General features: G+C 36.7%; 1 pseudogene; it reads right to left on the bottom strand.

Moving 5' to 3' along the window:
- Positions 1-3,729: 3,729 nt before the first annotated feature.
- LOC123938959 lies at positions 3,730-4,836 on the bottom strand (annotated as a pseudogene).
- Positions 4,837-13,339: the final 8,503 nt, after the last annotated feature.

Genomic DNA, 13,339 nt, shown 5'->3' on the forward strand with positions numbered 1-13,339 from the left:
TCTTCACCTCAATAGTAAATGGTTCTTCGTTAAAAAATGATGATCCCAAGGAAGTGTAAACAAACAGCATCACTCTGTATTCAAAAAAAGTTAACAGTGACCCAAAATTTCATGTAAAAAACATTTTTTAAAGTTTATTTCCTAACTATTTAAACTGTTTTAGTGTGAGTGTTTAAGCAATATCTCATCCAGATCGTGGTGATTTAGGGCCCAAGCCCAAATTTTCTAATAGTTAAGGGCCTGGGACTTTAGACAGCACTTACAGAGCATGTCAACCCTTTGGTGTAGACATAGAAAGGGAAAATAAAAAGAGTTGGAATTTCAGAGGTTGTTGGGATCACGAGAAGAGATTTACAAAACAAGGAAGACAAAGCTTAGACGGGGCTGCTGAAAGCTTTACAAACTGGAAGAGCCTAATTCATAAATAATTCAACTATATTTACATGGTACCATGATATTTACTCATAATCTAGTAAAAAGTCAGTGTAGAAACTTTCTTTGTAAAGTTAGAATGCCATGCAATAAAGTAAAGGAATTCTTTCAGGAGGAATAAGTGAGAAAATCTTATGAACCAAGGTTCATGAAGAGCACACATCTTACTTTTATATAATTAGTGGTAGTGATGAAAAGGTAATCTATGGCAAATAGTAGGAAAGATCCTGTATGGATGCTTCCCACAAAGTGAAGTCCCCATATCAGTGAAGAGTGCTGGAGTGCTCTGAAATTGATGATATGACTGGAAGACAGGTGCTAACTCAGACGCAAGTAATCATGAAATGTGGGAAATAGCATCTGCAGCGATCAACTCACAATTGTGAGCAGAGATGACTTCCCCCATGGTTCTAGGAGAGACAGTTTTTTCCCCCTCAAGATTATGTCAAATATTCCTAAATAGAGATCTATGAAACTGATATTTTTAAAGTCTTGGGTTTAGGTAGCCAGTACTCACTATTAGCTTCTAACACACAGTTGCACACATGCATGATGGTCTGCTTGCACTAGCATGATTACCTTTTTTAAAACCTTGCTTGGAGCTCTTAATTTCCACAGGGTTTGGCTTTGTGTGTGTGTATGTATATATACATACACACATACATATATATCTGCATATGCATCAGGGACCTGTGATTAAATTTCCTAATTCTGGATTGAAAATTCACACACAATAGTGTACACCAGCTCAGAAAATTTATTTGTACCTCTTCACTAAAGGACATGATCAAGGAAGATGGCTAAAGAGAAAATGTATTGGGGCACCTGGGTGGCTCAGTGGGTTAAGCCTCTGCCTTCAGCTCAGGTCATGATCTCAGGGTCCTGGGATCAAGCCCTGCATTGGGATCTCTGCTAAGCAGGGAGCCTGCTTACCCTCTTTCTCTGCCTGCATCTCTGCCTACTTGTGATCTCTATGTCAAATAAATAAATTTTAAAAAAAGAGAGAGAGAGAAAATGTATTACTAGAACTAAGTGATAATTGGAACCTTTATTTTTATGAATTTTCTTCTTTCCTCCTTGGTCTTAGTAGACCTCTAGACTTTATTTGGAAAAGACAGGGTACTCTGTTTAAAAGATAGAAATTTTTTTTCTTAAGGGTGATTAGTGTGACACCTGCCATGTACACTAAACTACAGAAATCCTACAGATCAGTGCTGGTTCAGTGTACTGTAGGCGTGAGGCCTTCTGTACACACATATGAATATAACATACATACAACACAAATACATACACACATGTACACACCTCTTGGTGGTTCAAAGTGACCTTAGGTTAAAATGCATGGAAATGAACTCCAAATCTGTTTCACAGATAATGCCCTAAGAATGTTTTTCACTTTTCTAGGGTGCTGAGTTAAATCATGCCAAAAAGGGAAAGAGAATACAAGCAATAGTCAGCAGACTGCCCACCAGGGAAAAAATGATTTGGAGCTGCTCGATAAACCTGATGTAGATATAGTGGACATATTCATCATTTTTTAAAAACTTTTTTTGAACCAATTAGTAGCCCGAAAGGCAACTCACAGAATTAGGATCTTTTCTTCTACACTTTAGGGATGTCTGATGTGCAAAATAAATTGATATTTTTTTAAAGAGTAAAAATTTTACTATGTATTTTTTTCTTCTTATAAATTAGTATTTTTAAAAAACATTTTTGGCACTCATCTGGAGAGAATTTCTACTAATTGGACAAAATATTTTCTAGCATAGTAACTTTGAAATTGTGTCTGTGAGCAGCATAAGAGTCATATAAAATGTTCCATGTAAACTATACAGTGAGTTTATCAAATCTATTACCAAAAATAACAAAGGAGCATAAAATATGGTTAAAGAAGAATCAGTATTCTGAACTCTCTTGCCTCAGATCATCTTTAGTCCCCTGCAGACATTTTTAATCACCAAAAGACATTAAAAATTGTTGGCTGAAATCTCCGAGCAATAAAGCCAGAAATAAATGGCTAAAGGTCTAGCTTGTATTATCATCACTGCATGTGCAACCATTTATCACACCTATGTGGGGACCCAATAGTTCATCTTCTCTTGATGGCATCTATAAATATAAAGATGTTAATAGATGCTTAGGGAGCATGTTTATGAAGTAATATAAACTGTTTGTAAAAACATCCCAAATACATTACTTCAATTGCATTTTTTTCCTCCAGAGTGACTTTATCTCACTAAGATAGTCATGCCTCCAGGTTCATTTATCTTTACTTATTTTTAAATTTAAATTTAATTAACATACAGTGTATTATTAGTTTCAGAGTTAGAGTTTAGTGAGTCATTGGTTGCATATAACAATGAGTGCTCATTAGATCATGTGCCCTCCCATCACCCAGTTACCCCATCCTGCCACCCACCTCCCCAACAGCAATCCTGTTTATGTCCTACAGTTAAAAGTCTCTTAGGGTTTGTCTCCCTCTCTGATTTCATCTTATTTTATTTTTCCCTCCCTTCCGATGATCTTCTGTTTTCTCTTTTTTCTTTTTCTTTCTTTCTTTTTTTTTAGAAATAATGCAAAAACATTTAATTTCTATATCAGACAAGAACACAGCTAAGTAATCCAAGTCTACTGCAGCATTATAAAAATCATCCTTTGCCCACAGTGTAAGATTTAAATGCATCTGCACAAGGGTGCACACTATATAAAAAGAATAAGGTTGCTGCTGCCCTGCCACGCACTTCCGGTCCCTACCCAGGTCTGACTGCAATACCGGTGGTCCCAATAGTTTATCAAAATAAACTGTGTTTAAAAAATGAAGCATTTAAAAAGACAAGTCAAAATGCCTCAGAAACTGTATCTCCAACTCAAACTTCATCTATTTAAATGTATTATTGGCCTCCTTTTTTTTCACTCGTTATAACTGAGCAATAAATCTTCCACACTGAAGTATCTTCCTTGCCCAATTAAGCCAAAGGAAAAAACTAAAATGATTAATAAAGCAAAATGTAGGGACTAAAACACCCTTTTAATATGTTTTTAAATATTTTTAAGGTTTAAAAAGTGTTTACAGTTTGTTGTTCCTAGTAGGAAAACATTATCTGAATGAATACCCTAATGGCAAACCATTGTAGAATGTTTCAGTTGCATGGGGAGCAGAGGGGTAGGGATTCTCTTCACAGCACCCCAGCTTTCTTCATGAGAAGGTCATAGGTACACAGGTTTGTATTATTGCAACAACCATTAGGTGGTCAAAGTTGCTTTCCTTCAGCAAGGGCTTTATTTGTCAGAAGGGCATTATGCTTGATCTCCAAATTTGGCTGACAATTTACTGAGGAGATTCATAACCTTTGGGTTGCTCTGATATTTTGACATATTCGCTGCATTCTGGGCCACATCTTGGAAGGCCACCATAACTTCTGGATTCTGCATGGCTGCAAGAACTTGTGGATCACTAAGAATTTCTTTGAGTCCAGGCATTCCTGCCATTCCTGGGATCCCTCCTGCCATTCCAGGCATCCCTCCAGGAAAATTACCAGGCATTCCCCCAGGAAAGCCATCTGGGAAAGAGCCATACTGAGCTCCTGATTGTCATCTGGCTTCTTCCTCCCTTGGGGGCTCTCACATGTTCTCCCGAGACTTAACCCTTTCTATTCTTTCTTTGATCTCTCGCTCTTCACGTTTTCACTCATACTTTCTCTGATGTTCAGCAATTTTCTGGGCCCTCGGTTGAACTTCTTTCAGCATTGCACTAGCATCTTTATCATAATCCAGTTTACAAGCAAGGGCAAGATCATGTGCTGCTTCTTCCCAATGGCCCAGAAGTCTATACGCTTTCCCGCACCACTTATAAGGCTGAGATGAATCAGAATTTATTTCAATAGCTCTGCCACAGTCTCCAATGGCAGCATTTAGCGTCTGTAATTTGATGAAGACACCGGCTCTCTTGGCATTCAGAAAGGCCAAGTGAGAATTTAGTTTGATGGCATCTGTGGACAAGTCAATGGCTTTCTGTAGTTCACCATCATTTAGGGCATCAATGGCAGCCACTTTTTCACCCTTTGCCTGATCCATCATTTCCTAGGTTATCTCTACATTTTCATCTCCCATTTCTTGAGGCGCATCAGTATCTGGTTCAATCACACCTTCATTGTCAATTTCTAGATCACTTTCCTCACTTGATGGTTCATCTGTCTTTATGTTTTCCTCTGCCTTCTTACTATCTGGTTTTTCTTCCTTGATACTGTCTTCTGATTTAGTTTTATGAGTGGCAGGTGGTATTTTACCTCCCATGCTCTCCACCCACTCCCGCAGAAAATGTATTTCCTTGGTATGCAGAACGCTCGGATCCTGCTTACACATTTTCATGAAGGCCCAAAGCTTGCTCACTTTGCGGGGGTCCATGGTCCAGAGGCAGTGGTAGGCAGCAGGCATGGCTGAGTTTGAGACCCGATTCCAGGTGCAGGTACTAGCTCAGCATGACCGTGTGGAAGGTGTGATCCTCTGTTGTGTCTTAAATTCCACATATGAGTGAAACCATATGATAATTCTTTCTTTGATTGACTTATTTGGCCTAGCATAATACCCTCCAGTTCCATCCATGGTGATGTAAATAGTAAAATTTTATACCCAAAATGATGGCTGAGTTATAGTTCATTGTGTGTGTTATACACACACGTATGTAAATATGTACATACATATATAACACATATTGTTTATCTATTTATCTGTTGATGGACATCTGGGCTCTTTCCATAGTTTGGCTATTGTGGACATTGCTGCTACAAACATTGGGGTAAAGGTGCCCCATTGGATCACAACATTTGTATCCTTTGGAAAAACACCTAGTAAGTAGTGCAATTTCTGGGTCACAGTGTAGCTCTACTTTTAACTTCTTGAGGAACCTCCACAGTGTTTTCCAGAGGCTGTATAGGCCTGCATTTTCACCAACAATGTAAGAGGGTTCCCCTTTCTCTGTATCCTCAGCAACATCTGCTGTTTCCCAACTTATTAATTTAAGCTACTCATTGTGGTTTTGACTTTTATTTCCCTGATGCTAGTGATGTGGAGCATTTCTTAATGTGTCTGTTGGCCATGTGGATGTTTTCTTTGGAGAAATGTCTGTTCATATCCTCTGCCCATTTCTGGAATGGATTATTTGTTTTTTGGGGTGTTGAATCTGATAAGTTCTTTATAGATTTTTGGAAGTAGCCATTTATCTGATAAGACATTTGCAAATATCTTCTCCTGTTCCATAGGTTGTCTTTTGGTTTTGTCGACTATTTCCTTTCCTGTGCAAAAGATTTTTATCTATGTTTTTGTTTCCCTTGCTTTGCGAAGTGTCTAGCAAGAAACTGCTGTGGCAGAGGTCAAAGAGGTTGCTGCTTGTGTTCTCCTCTAGGATTTTCCTGTCTCCCATTTTGGTATTTCATCCATTTTGAGTTTATTTTTGTTACAGTGTAAAAGAAATTGTCCAGTGTCATTCTTCTGCATGTGGCTGTCCAATTTTTCCAAAACCATTTGTTGAGGAGACTGTCTTTTTTCTATTGGATATTCTTTCCTGATTTGCTGAGATTAGCTACCATAGAGTCAAGGGTCAAATTCTAGGTTCTCCATTCTGTTCCACTGACCTATGTGTCTATTTTTGTGCCACCACCATACTGTCTTGATGATTACAGCTTTGTAATGTAGCTTGAAGTCTGGAATTATGATGCCACCAGCTTTGGTTTTGTTTTTCAACATTCATCTGGGTATTTGGGTTATTTTCTTGTTCCATACAACTTCTAGGATTGTTTATTCCAGCTCTGTGAAAAATGCTGATGGTATTGCAATGAATGTGTAGATAGCTCTGGGTGGCATAGACGGTTTCGCAGTATTTGTTCTTCTAATCCATGAGCATGGAACGTTTTTCCATTTTGTTGTGTCTTCCTTAATTTCTTTCCTGAGTGTTCTATAGTTTTCTGAGTACAGATCCTTTACCTCTTTGGTTAGGTTTATTTGTAGGTATCTTGTGGTTTTGGGTGCAATTATAAATGGGATTGATTCCTTAATTTCTCTTTCTTCTATCTAATTGTGTATAAAAATGCAACTGACTCTGAAAAACAACCTGAGGGTTTTGAAGGGTCAGGGGTGGGAGGTTGGGGGAACAGGTGGTGGGTAATGGGGAGGGCACGTTTTGCATGGAGCACTGGGTGTTGTGCAAAAAGAATGAATACTGTTACGCTGAAAAAATAAATAAAATGGAAAAAAAATAAAAAAAAATGCAACTGACTTCTGTGTACTGTTTTTTATATCCTGCCACTTTGCTGAATTCCTGTGTGAGTTCTACTAGTTTTTGGATAGAGTCATTTTGGTTTTCCACATAGGGTATAATATCATCTGTGAAGAGTGAAAGTTTACTTCTTTATCAATTTAGAGGTCTTTTATTTCTTTTTATTGTCTTACTGCTGAGCCTGGGACTTCTAGTACTACATTAAACAACAGTGGTGAGAGTGGACATCCCTGTCATGTTCCTGACCTCAAGGGAAAAGCTCTGTTTTTCCCTGTGGAGAATGATATTCTCTGTGGGCTTTTCATAGATGGCTTTTATGATATTGAGATCTGCTCCCTCTATCCCTATACTGCAAGAGTTTTACTCAAGAAAGGATGCTGCATTTTGTCAAGTGCCTTTTCTACATCTCTTGAGAGGATCATATGGTTATTCTCTCTCTTTTTTTTTAATTAATGTGGTGTATCATGCTGATTGATTTGCACACTTTGAACCACCTTTGCAGTCCAGGAATAAACATGGTGAATAATCTTTTTAATGTACTGTTGGATCCTATTGGCTAGTATCTTGGTGAGAATTGTTGTGTCCATGTTCATTAGGGATACTGATCTGTAATTCTCCTTTTTGGTGGGGTTTTTGTCTGGTTTTGGGATCAAAGTAATGCTGGCCTTGAAGAATGAGTTTGGAAGTTTTCTCCAGGTTCATTTATATTCACAAGCACAAATGGCTGTGAAGCCAGGCTACAAAAGTTGTCACCAGGTTGTTCTCTTCAGGTTACCTAAACAACTGTGTTGGAATCTTGTTAAAGGGGTTCATCTCTGAGGTCCAGAAAACTTCTTGTACCTGAGCTCATTAGCATTTATGTCAAGATCTAGGAAAAAACTCCATATTAAGAATTTCTGTCAAACCCTAAGAGATTCTTAATCTCAGGAAACAAACTGAGGGTTGCTGGGGGGGTGGGGGAAGGGCATAGGGTGGCTGGGTTATGGACACTGGGGAGGCTATGTGCTATGGTGAGTGCTATGAATTGTGTAACACTGATGATTCACAGACCTGTTCCCCTGAAGCAAGTAATATACTATATGTTAATAAAAAGAATTTTAAAAAAATAATAAAGATGAAATCAGGAAAAAAAAGAATTTCTGTCAGAATCAAGGTATAAGTTACTTGACACATTGTTAGACAAGATGAACTCCCATATCACAAATAATGTATTGCCTCGCTCTCATCCAAAATTTAAAGTTGGTCTTTTAATAAGTGTTTAAGTGTACTTTTGCAAATATCTACCACTTAGTCTGATCAAAACTTTTTAGGAAAAACAATGAAATCTTGACATGGAATTTTCTCTCAAATAAGGATTTTCACAAGCTGATTAAATGTTGACAAATTTCTGTGAACTCATGATACATCAGCTAATGTGAAGAATTAAGAAAATTTACTGATTTTGGAAATGAATCCTGAAAAAGACATGCCTTATAACATTTTAGAACTGAAATGCCCTGAGAGACCACTGGACCCAACTTCTTTTTATATAGACAATGAAACTGTGGACATAAGCACACCACTGGACAGAACTCAGGTTACATGACCTTCACATCATCTCCACATACACCTCCACATACACTGACTAGGAAAGGAAACAAGTGGTATCTGAATCCAAAAACTGATGGGCATTTTTTTTTTAAAGATTTTATTTATTTATTTGACAGAGAGAGATCACAAGTAGGCAGAGAGGCAAGCAGAGAGAGTGAGAGGGAAGCAGGCTCCCTGCCGAGCAGAGAGCCCGATGCGGGACTCGATCCCAGGACCCTGAGATCATGACCCGAGCCGAAGGCAGTGGCCTAAACCACTGAGCCACCCAGGCGCCTGGGCATTTGTTTTTTAACAGGGGCCTGGACCAACAGCATCACCATCACCTGGGAATCTGTGAGAAATGTATATTCACAGGATCAGAGCTACTAAATCAGATACTCTGTGGTTGGGGCCCACTGAATTGTGTTTTCATATGCCCTCCAGATGATTCTGATGTACACTGAAGTGTGAGAACGATTTTGACAGGAGATTGTTAGTTCAAGAAAGGATATTTTAATTTTTCCTATTCACATTTACAAAGCATTAAAAATAAAACAAATGACAGAAACTGAAAGGATATTCTGATTAAAGATTTATAATTATGTTGACAAGATTTTTTTTTATAAAAAGCTAATGAGGAATAATGCTTAAGAAATATGCTAATTCACAATTCTTTGCTAAAATAAAAAGGTGAAGAAAATTAAGAGATACAAGCTTCCAGTTATAAAATAAATAAGTCATGAGGATGAAAAGTAGAGCATGGGGAATACTGTCAACAATACTGTAATAATGCTGTCTGGTGACGGATGGTGACTATACTCATCTTGCTGAGACTGAGTAATGTTTGGAATTAATGAAGCAGAATGTGGTACACCTGAAATTAATATAACAGTGTAGGTCAGCAATATTTTAATGAGTAAATAAATAAAAATAACACTATAAAGGAAAAAATAAAATACAGTTCTATAGTAAAACATCAATCTTCAAAAAATGCTTATTTTCTGATTAAGATGCACTCCTCAACTGAATGCTATGCTTTATTACACTGATGCTGTATTACCTTGGTATTTTTTGCTCTACCAAGTAGTCTATGTTATGCCATGTTCTATCTTTACCAGCCAGGCAAAGGCACAATTACCAACCACATGTCATTTTCTGTTTTTGTCAATTGCAAGTACACATACTTTAAAACTCCAGATGTCTAAAATACTGAGTAACCTTATACTTCATCATATTCATTATATTAAAGGATGAAATATATCAAAAAATCTCTTAAACAGTGCAAAAATTTCTAAGGTTCATCCATACTGTGCATAAAGATCTAGCCAGTTCATTTTTGCTGTTGTATAATATTCCACTGTGTGAACACACTGTCATTTACTTATCAAATTATACTGATATGCATTTGGGTTATTCCTAGATGTTTACTCTTACAGTGTTGCTGTGAACATTTTTCTCCAAGTCTCCTGGAAGATATACATATATATACATATCCCAATGCAGGGATCAATCTCATGACCCTGAGATCATGACTTGAGCTGAAAGCAAGAGTCGGATGCTCAACCATTTGAGCCACCCAGGCATTCTGCACACCTTTTTATTTATTCACATGTGTTTCTTCTGTGAAATGGCTTCCAAGTATTTTGCCCATTTTAAAATAACATTTTGAGTGGAATTCTATGGTCTTTTTATCCCCAAAACATGGTTTTTACTCATTTTCTCACTAGCACTGACCAATCACACTTAAAAATTTCCATTGGATTAAAGCAAACTTTTATTTCTTAAAGAACCAAATACTGTAAATTCCCACTTAGAATTTTTTGATTTTCTTTTGTTAAAATTCCTGTTCTACAATGGAATGCTTTTGTTTCACCTACTGTACAAGCTTTTGCTATATATTCATATACACCTGTTACTAGTAAAACTAACAATAGTGGAAGATGAGCTTAATTTTGTGTGAATTTAGTGTTCCTGGGCTTTGATTTCTTCATATGTAAAATGGCGGTCAGTAAAAAAGTAAAATCTTGTAACAGCCTTAGCACATTAAAGGCGCAATAAAGGATGGTTATTTTAACGTGGATGAAACTAAATTTCCAATAGAGCAATACCCATACCAATATATTCACCACATAACATTAAGAAGCTATTCACTGTCAACTCCCCATCTACCAAGAGACCATTAAGAAGCTATTCACTGTCAACTCCCCATCTACCAAGAGACAATGAAAGCCAGCCTGTTAGGGTGCCCAAGACCAGAGAAGGCATGAAATGGAAATCAACTATGTTCTATCTAGTTGAACTCTCATTTGACAGATCAAAAAACAGAGGTCCAAGAAGTTTCTGAATCTTGCCCAAAGATGGACAACTAATTTGGAGCTGAGTCAAGTCTAGGAGCAGGGTTCTTCTAACCAATACAAATATCTCCATCTATGTGGCTCATCTCAGTTTACAGAGCACCTTCTCAGCTCCATGACCATGTTTATTGTATTATATCAGGGCTTACAGAGATGGCCTTTGTTGTCCTTCTCGTCTTTGGGAGAGAGTCGGGGGAGATATTTTTTTCTCAAACTCCAGTGTTTTGGCAGCTGATTCTACAATGAACATTAAACAAAAATTTTAAAAGTATCCATACACATATGTACATATATGTGTACATGTGTGCTAACAAAAATACATATATATGGAAGAAGCCTTAACATGTCTCCTGGGGTCACCCATTGCTGGCCACATCTCAGCAGTCATGAAGAACAAATGGGGGATGGCTTTCAGTTTGAGAACTTCAAATTGCTTTTGATATATATAAAAGGCTCAGAAGTGTTTATGCTCTCAAAAAGTCATAATACCATTCATTAGATACCTTTTAATGAGTTTCATTTTGAGAAATATGATGAGTTTAGCCATCTAGCTTTCATGTAATTTTTGCAGTAAGGCACCTGAAGAATGAAAAATTAAGCCAACTCATTTCTCCTTCTAAAATTTTCCTTCTTAATATTTTCCTTCTTAGTATTTCCTTCTTAATAATATTTTGTTAAAATATGGGTTGTTGAACATTATAAAAGATAAGAGAGAACTTAGGAGGGATAAAAAGCAGAAAATAAATCCAAAACAATTCATAGATAATAAAAAAACAGAGCTTGAGGGTGACATGGTACAACTACCCCTCCCAGACTTGTTATGTATAAGATAACCATCCTCAAAAGCAAGAATGGAAAACAGCAGCAAAAACACAGCTGCAAAATGAAGATTCAGTCTGGGCTTTTTAGCTCTTCATGTCTTTAAAAATGGTCATCAAGTACCCTTTTCCAAAAAAGGCAAAGGAAGAGAAATCCAATTTGGACTTGTAGTTAGCTATATGAATAGCAGTTCATGGAGGGGTACACTGTTATGGGAATACACTCAGTTTTCACCATTCCCATCATAATGCTTGTACCCACTGGATGGAGGGAGATAACTAAACTTGTTCATTTGAGGTCTGCTTGATCCTATAGACTCCTATATCTCTACCTAGTATAGTTATAAAAATGCCAAATGAAATATTTTAGTGCTTAAATGCATAATGGTTGTTTGCAAAGTTATCAAAAAAACAAAAACAAAAATAAAAAAAAATTCTTTCTTAGTATGTTCAGCATCTCTTCTGCTGGTCTTCATAGGAGGTCTCCTCTAGAAAGCTTTGGTTACCCCAAGTTCCCATTTTCCTCAAATTTATCAAATGAACATGCTTTTTGTTATTCAGGATCTAGTTGAGATAATGAGGGTCAAACAGGCTTGGTCCAGTATGCTGACCACGGCAAATGCAAAGCCAGGCGAATTCCAGTGGTTGGGGAATCCTTGTTCAGATTTGGGCCAGGCTTGGGGACACTGCCCAGAGCAGGAGGCTCGTGGGTCCTGCACCTTGAGTGTCCTCAATACTAATTTTTGATACTAACCCTTTGTTCTAATTTGTTAAATGTGTCTTATTATGGTATGAAGTTTGTTTTTACACGTCTTTTATGGTATTTTTGCATAACCGTAATATAATTAAATTGATCAAAATTTTCTTAGAATTGCATTTTTTAGTGTGTTGCTTAAAATACTATTTCCTACCTCAAAGTCAGAAAAAAATCTTCAGCAGTATATTCTAACAAAAGTTTTATTTTCTACTTTTAGTTTCATGCTCCATCTGGATTTGATTTTGTACATGATGTGAGGTTCAGATCTAATATACTCTTTTTCTAAGTAGAAATCCCTTTTTCCAAGCTTATTTTATTGATTACTTCTCCCATTTTCCACAGATTAGTCAAGCCAACATTGCCAAATGTCAAACTTACTGTACCTGCCTAAGTCCTGATATGGAGTAGGACAAGTTCTTTCTCCTCGTCTCATTTTCTTGTTCTTTTTGTACCTCCCACTATTCTTCCACCATCAGAAATGTCTATTACTAAATCTTTTAATCTTCCCTATAATCATTAGAAAAGTCTTCCCAAGGTCCAAGAAAAAGAAAAGCTCACAAGCTTTTACTGGAGTTACTGTGATGCTTTAAATCAAATTAGAAAAAACTGGTATCTTCAGAAGTCTTCCACCCATGAACAAGATATATCTTATTTACTATTTTTTAAATTTATTTCTGGAAAATTTCATAATTTTATACACATGAATCTTAGGCACATTTGTTAAATTTAATTTCGGGTATGCTGTGACTTTCTGTGGCCATTATGAATGCTTTTAAAACTTACTTTTGAGTTGCTGATTTACAGAGATGTAATATTCAAGTTGCTAAAATATATTATTTTTCTGTATATTATTTTTGTTTTTTGCTTTTTAAGTTTTTAATTCTACTTAGTTAATATACAATCATATTAGTTCAGGTGTACAATATACTGATCCAACAGTTTCATATACCATCCAATGCTCATCACAAGTGTACTCCTTAATCCCCATCACCTATTTCACCCATCCCCCTAACCAATACCCTTCTGGTTACCACCAGATTGTTCCTTATAGTTAAGAATTCTGTTTCTTGATTTGTTTCTCTCTCTTTTATTTCCTTCACTTGCTTTGTTTCTTAAATTCCACATATGTGAAATCATA

The sequence above is a fragment of the Meles meles genome, chromosome 3 (assembly GCF_922984935.1).
Source record: "Meles meles chromosome 3, mMelMel3.1 paternal haplotype, whole genome shotgun sequence".
NCBI classification, from domain to species: Eukaryota; Metazoa; Chordata; class Mammalia; order Carnivora; family Mustelidae; genus Meles; species Meles meles.